This window comes from Sciurus vulgaris (genome assembly GCF_902686455.1).
Source record: "Sciurus vulgaris genome assembly, chromosome: 17".
Classification (NCBI taxonomy): domain Eukaryota; kingdom Metazoa; phylum Chordata; class Mammalia; order Rodentia; family Sciuridae; genus Sciurus; species Sciurus vulgaris.
The window spans coordinates 40,946,179-40,960,906 of NC_136478.1; the positions used below are offsets into that span (position 1 = coordinate 40,946,179).

The window sequence follows — 14,728 nt, forward strand, 5'->3', positions numbered from 1 at the left end:
CCTTTATTTTATGGATTAAGTCTTCACGTGCACTCTTAGGAAAGTACCCACGCACCATGGCCTCAGATAAATATTCATATTTTTTTCTTAAAATCTTCCTATGGATTTAAATTTCACATTTAAATATTTTATCAATCTGGAATTTGTTAGCGCATGTTATGCTGCGAAGATCTATTTTTTTTTCCCGCATGGTCAGCAAATTGACCCAATTTGACTTATGGAATTCTTCACCTTTTCCCCACTGATTTGAAATGCCACATTCATCTTATATGAAATTCATATTTACGTGTGCCTGCTTCAGCTCTCCTTGTACTGTTCCATTGATTTATCTGTCTATTTCTGCAATTAAACCAGACTGCTTAAATATACACAAAGCTGCAAGTACATCATTGCACACTGCTTACCCAGGAGTGCCAGTCCCTCTCCTTCCATGTTTTCCAAAATGTTCTTGGCAATTCTAAAGTAACAGATGAATTTCAGAACAATTTTATAAAGCACCACCTCCTCCAAAGTCCCATGGGTATTTTTATATGGCTCCCATTAAACTTCTAGATCCTGTCGAGAGAATTGATAACTATATTGTTTGTAAACATTTTAGTTCAACAGCAGATCACATTCTTCCACTTATAGTTCCTATTTTTTTTAACACATTTCTGGTGAACTTCATGCTAGGTACATTATGTTTCTGTTCCTATCATGAATGGTACTTTTCAAAAATCATTATAGAAAAACTCTAACTTTTTTATTATGTTCTTATTTGGGACCAAGCATTGTTTCTGAACTCACTTAGCAGAGAAGTCATTTTTCAGGTTCTTTCTGTGAATTCTCCAGAGAGAAAAGTCTATACCGCATAACTGACACTAACTGTGTTATCTACTTTCAGATCCTCTTTTTTTAAATTATTCTTGTTTTACTCCATTGGCCAGAATTTTAATATTGTGTTAACTTCTGGGTATATAGACAAAAGAAATGATATCAACCTACTAAGCAGTTGCCTGCCTGTCCGTGTTTCTCGCCACACAACTAAGATGGACTCAGCCTGGGTGCCCGTCAGTGGATGAATCGATGAAGAAGGTGTGCCAAAAATATAAAATGGAATATTGTTCAGCTATAAAAGGGAATAAAATCCTGTCATTTTCAGCAAAACGAATGGAAGTAGAAGACATTGTGTTAAATGAAATAAGCCAGACACAGAAAGATAAGTACTGCATGGTCTCTCCTATATGTGGATGCTAAAAAACGTGGACCTGAAAGTAGAATAGATATTATGAGACATTGGGAAGGACGTGGCGGGTGAAAACAGAGGTTGAATTTGATCAGTGCATGTACGGAAAAGTCACACTGAACTCTACCGATATGTACAACTGATATCTGTCATTAAATTTTTTTTAAACTGTGAAGTATGGCAGATATTGTGAGAATCCTTTGATATTTAAATAGAAATGTCTCTAGTTTTTCTTTCTGAAGTATGTTTCAGCTGTTCATTTGGGAGTTAAAGCCTCTTTGTTAATAAAGAAGGTCTCATTTCTATCATACTAACAGCCATTAGCTTTTGGATTTTGTTTCTTGGGAACAATTGTTAAATTTTATTACCAACCATTTCAATAGAAGATGGGTGTAAATTTTCTCTCCTGATATTTTAAATATATTTAAATATATTAATATATTTTCTAACATTAAATTATCCTCGAATTACTTAATGGAAAAAAGTTAGAAGACATCATTGTTGTGTTCTACTGCATATTTTTTATCATATTTCAATCAATAGTTTCACATTTGTTGAAAAATGAGTTTCCCATTTTTGAACTGTCTCTGTCCAGCTGTAGCATTAGAGTTACCACTTCATAAAATGAATTAAGTAGTGTTTTTAGAGGTAACTGTGCTCTGAAACTGTTTATATTTTTAAAAATATGTTTCTAATGAAAGCATCTTGTGTTTGCTTTTTTGTTGGAAGTAAACTGTTGGTAACTGGAAACAGTTCTTATTTATTTGTTCAAGAGTTCTATAGTCTTGGATTCTTTTATGTAATACATATTTTCTTCTTAAAAACAACCAGTTCATATGCATCTTCTTTTTTTATTAAAATTGCACCCATTATCTCATATTTTTATTTTAATTATTCATTTTTTATTTGTTTAGAGTTGTGTGTGTGTGTGTGTGTGTGTGTGTGTGTGTGTGTGTGTGTGGTATCAGGGAATGAACCCAGGGCAGGCTAGGCAAGGGCTCTACTACTGAGCTACACTAAAGCCCATTTTTTTTTTTAAATATTGAGGGAGAATTTTATCTTCATTTTCTTGCTAAATATATCAGAAATTTATCTATGGTTTTATAGGACCAAGCTTAAGTTTATCTATCAATTCTTCTCCATCCTTATTTTTGCTCTTGAAAATAATTTATTTTGCTTTGGTTTATTTAATGCTTAAAATAAAGGATTAGGAATATATACATACTAATATTGACTTGTGGACTATTTTTAGTTTCTAAGTAAATATATAGTTTTTTCATATAGAATATGCAATGTTAAGCACATACTTGAACATATGTATCATAAAATGTTTCAATTCACCATATAATAAATATTGATTATACATATTAGATCACATTAAACATTAAATATTAATGTTTTTATTTTTATTATTTCCTTCCCCTTTCTTTTTTACTCTTGACTTGGGGTTTCTTTTCTAATATCTTACATTTAGTACTTAGTTGCTTTATATTTTCAATTTTAGATTAAATAATAAATGTATCTGGACTACAGTTTTTCCTAATTTCAACTTTGAGCATCCCACAAATTTTGCTCCTCAGTGGTTTCCATAACTTTTTATTCTGTTGATTATAATTGTGATCCATATTTTTTAGAAGATAAAAGCTTTAAACCAAAAATCACATGATAATTTTCTTATTTTCATTGTTTATTTTTCTAAGTAAAAGTAATGAATATATGTCACAAATAAATTCAATGTAGGAAATGGATAGAATTAAAATTAGCTGATCATGAAATAATAACTTCAACCACATAGAAATTAAACATTCTCTTTCTAGAATAACACCATCAACTAAGTTTTAAAAGTGACAAACTATGAAGAGTTTATAACAATCAATCAATGAGAAAATATAATTTACTGGAATATAGGAAAATAAGTACTGAATATAAATAGACCACTAGTCAATATTATTAATCCTGTGCATTTAAGCATTTAATTAACCAAAGCAAATAATGGAAAGGAGAAACTGAAGATGGCTCAATTTATGCCCTTTGTCCAATTTTGAATTGGTGTTTTTTTCTTATTCATTAAAGAAACTTTATATATAATGATTATTAAAGCATCATTGTTTATTTTGAAATTTTTTTCCTAATTTGGAAATTACTTCCTAATTTTAAGTGTAGTTTGCTGTATATTTCTAAATTTTGGTAATCAAATTCTAAAATCAGTCTTATCTATAGCAAACATCATCTACCACTTTAACATAAAAGTACAAGGTTAGTTCTGTATCGTTTTCAATCAACCTTATAGCTAAAGAAGCTCTCAAACTCCAGTGGTTTCTTGACAATTCTGCCTGTTTGCTAACACATCAGTTTCCTTTCTATGAGAATCATGACAATTCCCTCAGCAATTATTTACACAGAATTTTAAAACAATTTTGTAATTTCTGCATGTATTTTAAAACATTCATCATCCATTTTTAACCTTAAAACATTACATAATAATGTCTGTGAAAATCACATGTTTTCCAGAGATTGAATTTCTTTTTTAGGGTGTGGGGAACTAGGGATTTAACCCAGGGGATGCTTCATCATTGAGCTACATCCCCAGTCCTTTTTATTTTGAAACAGGGTCCAACTAAGTTGCTGAGGCTGGCCTCAAACTCACAATCCTCTTGCCTCAGCCTTCTGAGTCACTGGGATTATAGGCCTGCCAGGAGGATGGGCCTCTTCAAAAGCTTGTTCACGTCCACCTGCAATGTACTAAATTCAGAGTTCCATGTGGTTCATTCAAGGGTTTGATCACTGGATTCATTAAGTGCAGTACCTGAGATACATGAAATTTCAAATCCAACTTAAAATGAAATATGTGAGTAAATAAAGTTGTTAATGTGTATTGACATTTTTAGTTCTGCTGAAAAGGTATAGAACATACACCTGCCTTAGCTAGGACAGCCACACTTCTTATATACTCCACTGGTTTACAAACTTTGAGCTCATACTCAGTTTTCATAAATCTCATTATGTTCATAGAGAAAGTACCATACCATTTTGGTGTTTGTCATTTAATAATATAATTTGAAAAAAATCTCAATGTAATCCATTTACTTGGCTTCTTACCTACCTACATAACTCTCTTCAAACTTTTGGCTCTATCCTTCCCATTTTGTTTTTCTAGATTATGTTAGTCAGCTTTTCGTTGCTGTGTCCAAAATGCCTGGAAAAAGAAAACTTAGAGGGAAAAAAAGTTTCTTGTGACTCACAAGAAACTCACAGTTTCAGTTTTAGTCTATGGTCAACCAACTGCATTGCTCTGGGCTCAAGGTGATGAGAACGTCATGGTGGAAGTCCATGGCGGAGGAAAGCTGCTCGCTTCATGGTAGCTGAGAAGCAGAGGGCAGGGAAAGGTCCTCAGGGAAGATGAACCCCTCTGTGGAATGCTACCAAGGACCCACCTCCCCCAGGCACCCACCTACAGTCACCACCCAGTCAGTCTCTGCAAACTAGGGTGGCTTGATTAGGTGGCAACTCTCATCATCTCATCTTTCACCTCTTAATATTCCTGCATTCACAGCAAGAGCTTGGGGGGATAGCTCATGTCCAACACACAACACAGATCAACTTCTTGATTCTTTTATCCATTTCAAAAGGGAAGGAAGGAATGGAGAGATGGAGAAAGGAAGGAATTGCATCAGAATTTTGACAGGTGCGATGGCTTGGATGCGAGATGTCTCCCAAAAGTTCACATGCAATGCAATGCAAGAAGGTTCAGAGGAGAAATGATTGGGTTGTGAGAGTCTTGACCTAATCAGTGAATTATCCCTGATGGGATTAACTGAGTGGTGACTGGAGGCAGGCGGGATGTGGCTGGAGGAAGTGGTTCATTGGGGGCGTGGCTATGGGCTATATATTTTGTATCTGGAGAGCGGAGTCTCTCTCTGTCCCTCTCTCTCTCCCATCCTCGCTCTCTCTCTGCTTCCTGATGATGTGAGCTGCTTCCCTCTGCCACACTCTTCCGCCATGATGTTCAGCCTCACCTGGAGCCCTGAGGAATGGAGCCGGCCTTCTAGGGACTAAGACCTCTGAAACTGTGAGTCCTCAAATAAACCTTTCCTCCTCTACAGTTGTGCTGGTGTCAGGTCATTTAGTCACAGCAGCGAAAAAGCTGATTAAAACAACTGGCATTTTATTAATGTTGAAAGGAATTTAGGGAAGCAGCTTCCCCTGCCCTCCTTACCCAGGTCAGCATCTCTATCCTCCTCCGTGCTGTTGGCTGGTGTTTGTGGCCTTTGTTGCCGGACATCATATTACACACTTGCCAGGTTTTCTATGCTACTCTCCACTTCCCCAGCTGGGTTGCCCACTCTAGGAGGGCAGGGACTCCCTCCCGCTCATCACTACATCTCCAGTGCCACACAGAAAGTCTGTGCTCAACAAATCTTCCTCCATCAAAGCTTCCATGCTCACAGTTTTTGAATTGACTGCCTCACTTTACGATAGACAATCACATCACTCAATACTTATTCTTATGTCTTTTTCCTGAATACATGGCTCCACAATCCCGAATCATGTTAAATACAATCATCGATCAATAGAGTCACATTACCGATTCTAAAGAATGTTTTAAATATCTCCATTGGTGCTGTTATTTGAGAGAGACATACGTGTTAATCATCTGAGGGAAGAAGACCTCTATAACTATTTCACCAGAAAAATCAGGAGGAGCTTTCTAAAGTTTGTTAAAGGTTAAGTACTAGTGATAGAAGATACCCAGATCTTTTTATTCTATTAAAAATGTTTTGGTTGCCCTGCTATCAAGTCCCATGTCAGCTATTGTTTTTGAAAGATGTATTTTTTTTTTTTTTCTGGTTGTGTGCTGGGGCTCAAACCCAGCACCTCACACATGGTAGGTGAGAGCTCTACCACTGAGCTACAACCCCAGCCCTTTAAAAGGTGTGCTATGAGAATACTCTTGATTTCATGGATGATCACTGACGTTTCAAATGAAAGGGAAATGCCTAGGCCTACAACTATTTGACAATGGTTCTTTAATAAATTTCTCCATTTGTACCACAATTGTCTCTTCAACCTTTCTCTTTCTCGAATCCAGGTTTATCTTCATCTTTCCATGTAAACTTTTCCATTTCATTCATGAAGTCAAAGATTTTGTATCAGAATTTTATCAAGTGGTCTATTCTGTTTTTTTTTTTTTTTCAATTATTTTGTTTGTGTTTTTTCCTTTCTCCTTATAATACTGCACTTTATTTTTTTCGTATCTATACTGACTTTGTAATATTTTAAGCCAGTTCTTAGGTTATACTGCCATTATTTTTCTAGTTCGTAGTCACTGATTGTAAGCTTCAACATCATTAGTGTTTTGTTTTGTTTTGTTTCTGTTTGGTTTAGGCTTGATTTTTTGCTTTTTAATCACCTTTTTAAAATTTGAATCCAGAATTTATTGACCGTCTTTTGGGTTTTGTTTTATTCTCCAAGGGTAGAGGATAAGAATTTTCTGCTCAGTGACTACCAAGAGGATGATATTCTATATTTGCCATTTTTTATTGTATCTTTATTCCAAGGATTTGCTCTTGTCTTGAAGATAAGTATCATTATTTTAATTTCTAAATGGTCAGGACAGCAAAGACATACATGTTCTCAGTTGCTGATACGATTCTTAAATTGATCAAAGACCACAACATGTAGTCTCTTAATTTTTTTCATCTGACATTTTGATGGGCTCACGTGTGTCCCGTGAGAAGGACAGTGGGAAGGCCCCTGGTGGACGTCGAGGAGCTGAAATGAGTCTCAAAGCTCACACTCCTCTGGTCCGTCTGGTGAGTCCAGAGCTCAGAGATGTGCATTATTCCAACTGTGCTTCTCATTTGGGTTTTCTTTTTTCATTTCTCCCTTTTCTTTTATACAATTTTATAGAAGCTTTGAAATTTTGTGCAAAACTACCCATGACAGTTATTTATTTTGAATTGTTACTTACATTACTCTGAGACCCCCCTTAGACCCATTTTTTAAAAATGTTTATGTAACAATCCTTACATATTGGTAAGTATTCCAAGCATCTTACCAATATTGTCATTTAATCACCACAGCAACCTAGGTAATAGGTATTATCATTCCCATTATATAGATAAGGAACTGAGACCCACGAATATTCAGTAACATTCTCCAGGCCACGCAGACAGTAAATCTTGACACATTCTTCAACCCAGGTTCCAGAATCTCGGCTCTTTTTTTATTATTTTTTGAGATATAATTCATTTGGTGTAATAGTCACCACTTTACTGGGTACAGATCGGAGTTTTGGTGTGGTCACTGTATCGTACAGCTACCGCTACTATCTAATTCCAGAATATCTCCATCACACCCTAAAGAAACCCCGTACTCATCAACAGCCGGTACTAACTCCACCCACCCTCTCCCCTCAGCCCCTGGCAACCACTAATCTACTCTCCGTCTTTATAGATTTTCCTATTATATTCCATAGATTTGCATTTTATATAAATGGAATCATACAACATGTGGCCTTTTCTGTCTGGCGTCTTCCACCTAGCATAATGTTTTTAGGGTTCACCCATATTTCAGCATGTGTCTTCACTCCATTCCTTTTTATAGCTGAATAATATTCCATTGTATGGATGGTACCACATCTTATTTGTCTATTCATGGATTGATGAGCATTTGGATTGTTTCCACTTGGGACTATCATAAATAATACCTCTGTGTGTACACGAGCACACATTTTTGTGTGAGCATATGTTTTTAATTCTCTTGGATATATACTTTGGAGTAAAACTACTGGGTCATATGGTAAGTCTATGTTTAACTTTTGGAAGAACTGCCAAACTCTTTCCCACAGTGACTACACTATTTTATATTTCCACTAGCAATGTGTGAGGCAGAAGCTGTGTTGTTCAGGGCTGTAATTTATCAATAATCAGCATTTATTTGTGCACAGAAGTCACTGAGATATCATTGTAGTGACCCCTACTTTATTTCTGCTTCCATCTCTATTGTATTTCCAAAATTTTACCTTCAGAGACTGGGTCATTCCATGTTAAGAATCTCTCCTCAATACAACATATGAAAAACTTGTAGGTTTTGGAAAAGCATGAGTGTTTATCTATTAGATTGAGTATTTATTGCTTGAGCAGCTATGTTCACTCTAACTTCGATATACTGGGTTTTTTTTTGCATTCTCTTTTTAATATTCCTTCCTCTTTTTCTTATAATTTCTGTTTTATTTTTTCCCCTCATCTGGTAATTTGAATGTAGTACAATTAGATTATATTTCTAGTGGTGGTTATGTTTTAAACTTAAATAAAACCCCTAAACCTGCATGATCAATTACCAATTTCAGACATGAAGCAAGCTTTTCGAATTCTTTCTCCTAAAGACAAAGATCCAGCACACTATCATCATGATCTCGGGAACTGTCTTCATTTCATACCCTTCCCAAGTCAAGATGTTCTGATGGTTTTTAATTCCATTTTAATCTTTGTTATTTACTTCCTGCATGTGTTTATTTCCTAGGCTTTTATCAGTGCATCACAGTCGTACATGATATTGGGGTTCATTCTGATACAATCAGACCTGCATGGAATACGATTTGCTCCACTTCGATCCCCAGTACTTCCTCTCTCCTTCCCTCTTCTCTCTTGGTCCTCCTTTTATTTACTGATCTTTTTGTTTTTAAATGAGTGCTTTATAGATACACACAAAGCTGAAATTCACTGTGGCTTGGTTGTTTGATGGGTCCTTTCCAAAAACATTCTGCTAGGTTCCTTGTGACTCTTCATTGACAAATGAGTGACCGGTCACCTGAGTCCCCTCCTATTTAAGATCTGTAGATGTTTACAAAAAGGAGGAGACTAGATAGAGTGTTTTAAGGTCACATGTTTTTCCATTCAACGTCTTGACCTGTTTGCTCAGAACTTCAGGGATCTGACGTGGCTAAGGAAATTCCGGCCAAGCCCAGATTGTTAATTCTTTTTGATTTACTTTTCAGAGTCGGGTGTTCTATGATCCATCCTTGGTTTTTAGTAGCTTCACCGGGCATTTTTGCACATACTCTCTATGAGACAGTAAACCCGGTCATTTCTGTCAATTCCATCCTTTCTTCGTTTCAGGATTTCTTGTTTGTACAATGGCCAGTTATTTTGGGTTTCATTTCTTACCTTCTCGGGGTCAGACAGCCCACGAGCGGCTAGGGTGAGCTTGCACCGCTGACCCTTTTCTCTGTCCTTCTTTTTCTCATTTTTCTTTCTTTTTCACTTTTCCTCTGCATCCTCCAAGATGATCTGAATCTGTCCATTCCCCCCAGCTCTCAGACTGAGGTTTCTGCGGTGCTGATTCTCTGCTTTGCCATTTCAGTTTTTTACATTCAGTGGCATTATTATTTTTTTGTCGAATTTCTTATCCTCCACCTGCTCAATGTCTTATCTTCTGTCTGTTCTTTGATCAAGGTTCCGGTTGCCTGCAGCTGACCGGTTGAATGATGCTAGACAAAATCTCAAAATGCAGGTAACATATATTCCCTCTTCCTATTCCCTTCCCATATTTGAGGATTACATTCCTGTTGGTTCTTCCATTGGTTTCCTTTAGAAATTTAAGTAGCCTACTACATCTTCTCTTCCTATTACATCAGTGCTTGATGGCTTGATGTTGCCTCTTGACTCGATATCGGACCCCTTGCTCTTCCTTCTACAACGCGCACCCCCCCACCACCACCATCACGACCACCTTCAGTCAGCTGCACTGAAGCTTTTACGTTGTCAGGAGGGTTTATATTTGTATTTTTCTTTGGATCCTACAATTAGTCAATTCTTCCATACTTTGTCCTTAGGGTGATTCTAAAACCTAAAAATCATTCATCACAAAGGAATGTCACAGTGTAAATATTTTGTAAGGCCAAAAAAATGTGTCAGAATTCCATTTCCTTCTTAGAACACCAATGTCAAGGTGTCTGGATCATTCAGAGAAGAGCATTTCTAGTAATAGAGTCAAGTGGAGTCTCACTTCTTTGCATTAATTAGTTAAAACCATGGAGAAATTTCCCTGGCTTCTTGTTGAATATATGTTGTTCTTGCAGTTTTCACTTTTGTTGTTTTGTTTAAGTCTTGGTTTTTTGTTTTTTGTTTTTTTTTCCTGGAGTTTACAATTGCAGTTGTTTTGTTTTGTTTTTGTTTCGTTTTGTTTTTTGAGACACCCTTATCTTTTTTTTTTTTTTTAATACCACTGAGGATTGACCCCAGGGATGCTTAACCACTGAGCCACATCCCAGCCTATTTATATATTTTATTTAGAGACAAGGTCTCGCTGAATTTCTTAGGGCCTCACTACTTTGCTGAGGCTAGCTTTGAACTCACGATCCTCCTGCTTCAGCCTCCCAAGCCACTGGGAATACAGGTATGTACCACCGTGCTAGGCAAGACACCTTTCACTTTTACCTTGCTTATTTTTAGAAAACTCTTGATCATACTCTTTATTCTGTGACATCCTGATATTTCCCTCCCAAATTCGTCTGTTGTACCCCTATAATAAACTACTTAGGCAGTTTGTTTTGTTTTGTTTTTTCAGGTATTCAGGTATTTTTAAAATTTTTTAAATTTTTAAATTTTAATTCAGGCATTTTTAAAATACCTGAATAACCGCACAGCTACCATCCTGGTACCTGAGGTCAGTGCAATATCTTCCTGTCCCCTAAATCCATGTCTACTTTTTCTTCTTGATTTAGTTCCTTATGTTGCCGGAGAACATCCAGATACATTTTTAGGAATGAGGATAAGCTTAAACATTACAATATTACAAAAGAAGAGAACTATGGGCTGATTTTCCTCAAATATGTAATAATTTCTTTAGCAAATAGAATCTAGTAATGTGTATGTATGTGTATAATTTATGCACACACACAAAACATCATGATTGAGTGGGATACATTTTAAAAATGAAAGATCGGTTAAGTTTCAACAAGTCGATCGACTTAATTTACAGTATTAACAAACCAAATAATAAAATCCATGATATTCTCAATAGATGCAAAAATGCAAAATCCAATACTTATTCATGGTAAAAAAAAATAGCAAAAACAATAACAATAAAAACTTGTCACCAAAGAAGAACAGAAGAGAGCATCTTCAACCTCTCAATGATGACACATTGACCATTTTATACTAAGATAAATTAAAAGACAGGGCCTAGAATGTCGGCACATTTGTTCAACATTGGTTCTACTCAGTAAGATATGGCACGAAAAAGAAAAGAAAAAGATGCTGATTGGAAAGAAGAAAGAAAACTGTCTATTTTGTAATTAAATAATCATCTATGTAGAAAATTGTAAGACATCTATAAGAAATATGCTAAAATTGATAAATGAAACTAGCAGTCATAATGTGCAAGTTCAACATATAAAATCAGCTGGATTTCTATATTCTTGCAATAAACAATTAGAAATTGAAATTTCAAAGGATATCAAGCACAATAACATCAAAAATATGAAATACAAAAGAATGAATTTAACAAGATATGTGCAAAATCTATAGACTAAAACCTACAAAATATACAATTGGAAAGTAAAGAAAATTCTAATATATGGGAAGAGATTCCATATCCATGGATCAAAAAAAAATCCAAAAGTGCTATCAATTCTCTTCAAACCAACCTACAGATTTAATGCAATGTTAAACAAATGCTAATAGCATTTTGGGGGAAATTAGCAAACCTCTTGTATTTATGTCTATGCAAATATGCCTTGGCTTACATGCAAATACAATGACCAAGATTAACTAGAACAAGTTTGAAAAAGAAGAACAAAGTCAAACTTCAAATCAATCAAATTACGTGATTTCAAGGTTTGATAAAGCGGCTGCCGTCAAGGCAATAAGTATGGGTCAAAGAATAAACTTACGGCTCAACAGAATGGAATAGTTTAGAACCACACTCACATGACCATGCTCAATTGATTTTTGACAAAAGTAGGGAGAAAATCCAATGGGGAAAGGATTTTTTTTTAACAAATGTACTGGGAAAATTGACCATGTATATGGAAAATAAATTGAGCTTATGCCAGACACAACATTGACTCAAAATGAATTATAGAACTAAAGGTAAGAATAGGGAAGAATAGAGTTTATATTAGGGAGGGGAAGGGGCGGGGGGCAGGAAGGATAGTAGATTGAAACAGACGTTATTTCTTTATGTACATGTATGACTACATGACCCATGTGATCCTGCAATGTGTATAATCAGAAAAATCTATGTATGTCTATCAAAATGTATAAATGCAATGTAATATCTTGTATAACAAATTAGAACAAATAAAACAAATTTTAAAAATTTTAAAATTTTTAAAAAAGAACTAAAAGTAAGAACCAAGTTTATATATTCTATAATAAAACACAAATCAAAGTTATTGTGATGTTAGGTTAGGCAAAGATTTTTTCAATGAACAGAAATAAAGACCAATAAAAGATTAAATTATAATTCATTAAAATTAAAAACTGGTGCTTCAACAGCACCAAATTAAAATGAAAAAAAATCAAGGTGAGACTGGGACAGTTTTATTTTTTTTTAATCAGTATGTGATATAGAAATAGACCTAAATATAATAGGAACCCTTTCGATGCAAAAACAAAATAAAAAATAAAAATAAAAATGAGGCCAGGTGCAGTGGCGCATGCCTACGTTCCCAGCTGATCGGAGAGAAGGTAGGAGGATCATGAGTTCAAAGCCAACCTCAGCAACTTAGCGAGGCCCTAAGCAACTTAGTGAGACCCTGTCTCTAAGTAAAATATTTAAAAGGGCTGCAGATGTGTCTCCGTGGTAGAGTGCTTCTGCGTGAAAGCCCCACTACCAAAACAAATAAATATGAGCAAAGCTTTGCATAGCCATTTCACCAAAGAAGATTCACAGATGGCAAAGAGACATCTGAAAAGATGTTCAACATCATTAGTTGTTTCAGAAATGAAAATTAAAACCACAGCAAGAAACATGGGATACCTATTAGGATGGCTTTAAAAAAATATGCCACGTCTTGCCAAAAATAGAAAGTAACTAGGATCCCCATAAGTTGCTGATGGGAATCCAAAATGCAACACACACTTTGGAAAATAGTGTGGTAATTACTTATAAGCATACATTTACTGTGTGACACCTTTTAGGTGTGACTTACAAGAAACGAAACCTTCATTCACACAAAGACCAGTATACAAATGCAATTTTATACATAGCATCCCAAAACTGAAAACAACCCAAATGTTCCTTTCCTGGTAAGTAGAAAGACATACTGTCCTATATTCTTAGAACAGAATATTACATGGCAATGAAAAAGAAATAACCTATTCATACACTAAACAATATGAATGAATCCCAAAGCATCATTCTGAAGGAAAGGTCAGGATTCATGGTATCATTTATGTGAAAATCTGAAATGAAAAAGGAGTAGCGGGTATGATTGCCAAGGGGCAGGAGATGCTTTTGGAGTGCAGGAACTGCTCAGTATCATGATCGAGTATATGTTAAAACTAATCAAATTGTTAGATGAACAATGGAAATTGATTGTATGCAAATTTTACTTTGAAAGAGCTGATTTTTACAAAGAGCCCTTAGCAGTAAGTTTTCTGGGTCTCTGCCCTTAAACCAACCCTCACTTTTGAGTGACATTAAACCATTTATGGAAGTTCAGGTCAGATTATTTTTCTCTTCTCCAAGTGTTGAAAACATCATCTTTTAGAATCTGAGTGTTCCTTATGCAATCTCATCTCGCCGTCTGAATCTCATCTTTCCCATGAGGTGGCTCCTTCCTTTCTTTAATTTTTTATGGTAATGATATTAGTACACCCGTACTGAGCCCGTGCAGTTTCCAATCCCGTTCTACATCTCCTGTTCCCAGCGCCTTGGATTTTCTCCGTGATAAATCCGGCCACGATGTCTTCTTCATTACTGTTGTGAGAACTCCAAGAACCGTTTCAATATAAAGACGACTATCCTTTGGGGGAAGTTTCTTTGATTGTTTCCTGACTGTGATTTTTTTCTATCTTATCTTCATCTCTGTTTTTTTTTCTAGCTATACTCCCCCAAAATAAGGATTAGACCTCTTGGGAACTGATCCTTCGTTTCTCTTCTCTCTTATCGTCTCTCCTCTTTCCAGTGCTTTTATTGCTCCTGTTCTATGGGAGATCCTGTTTTTAATCTCTAAGATATTTCTTGTTTCCTGTGTGGTCCTTCTCCGGAGGCTTCAGTTCTTTGAATGTAACATCTTCTCTCGACTGTCACTGAATATGTCTTTAGAAGGTATGTTTTATCCTGCTTCTTATACGATTATTTCTCATTTATCTGCCACACACACACACACCCTTGAGGAACCTTGCTTGTCTGCTTAGATGGAAGAAGGATGGGTGGATGGTTGACTTTCTCTAATTGCATCAGCGAAGCCCGGTCTCATTCCTGAGCAGAGGTTCTGGCTGGACGTCTTCTTTGGGAGGCAGAAAATGGCGGGGAACTTTGAGTGACCGG

General features: G+C 35.7%; 1 long non-coding RNA gene across 1 annotated transcript in view; it reads right to left on the reverse strand.

Moving 5' to 3' along the window:
* Nucleotides 1–283: 283 nt before the first annotated feature.
* The window catches only part of LOC306649161, a 53,529-nt gene continuing 39,084 nt past the window's right edge, over nt 284–14,728 (reverse strand). Inside the window, exon 4 of the long non-coding RNA XR_013760581.1 lies at nt 284–555. This is a non-coding gene — a long non-coding RNA (uncharacterized lncRNA). The remainder of the gene's footprint in view (nt 556–14,728) is intronic.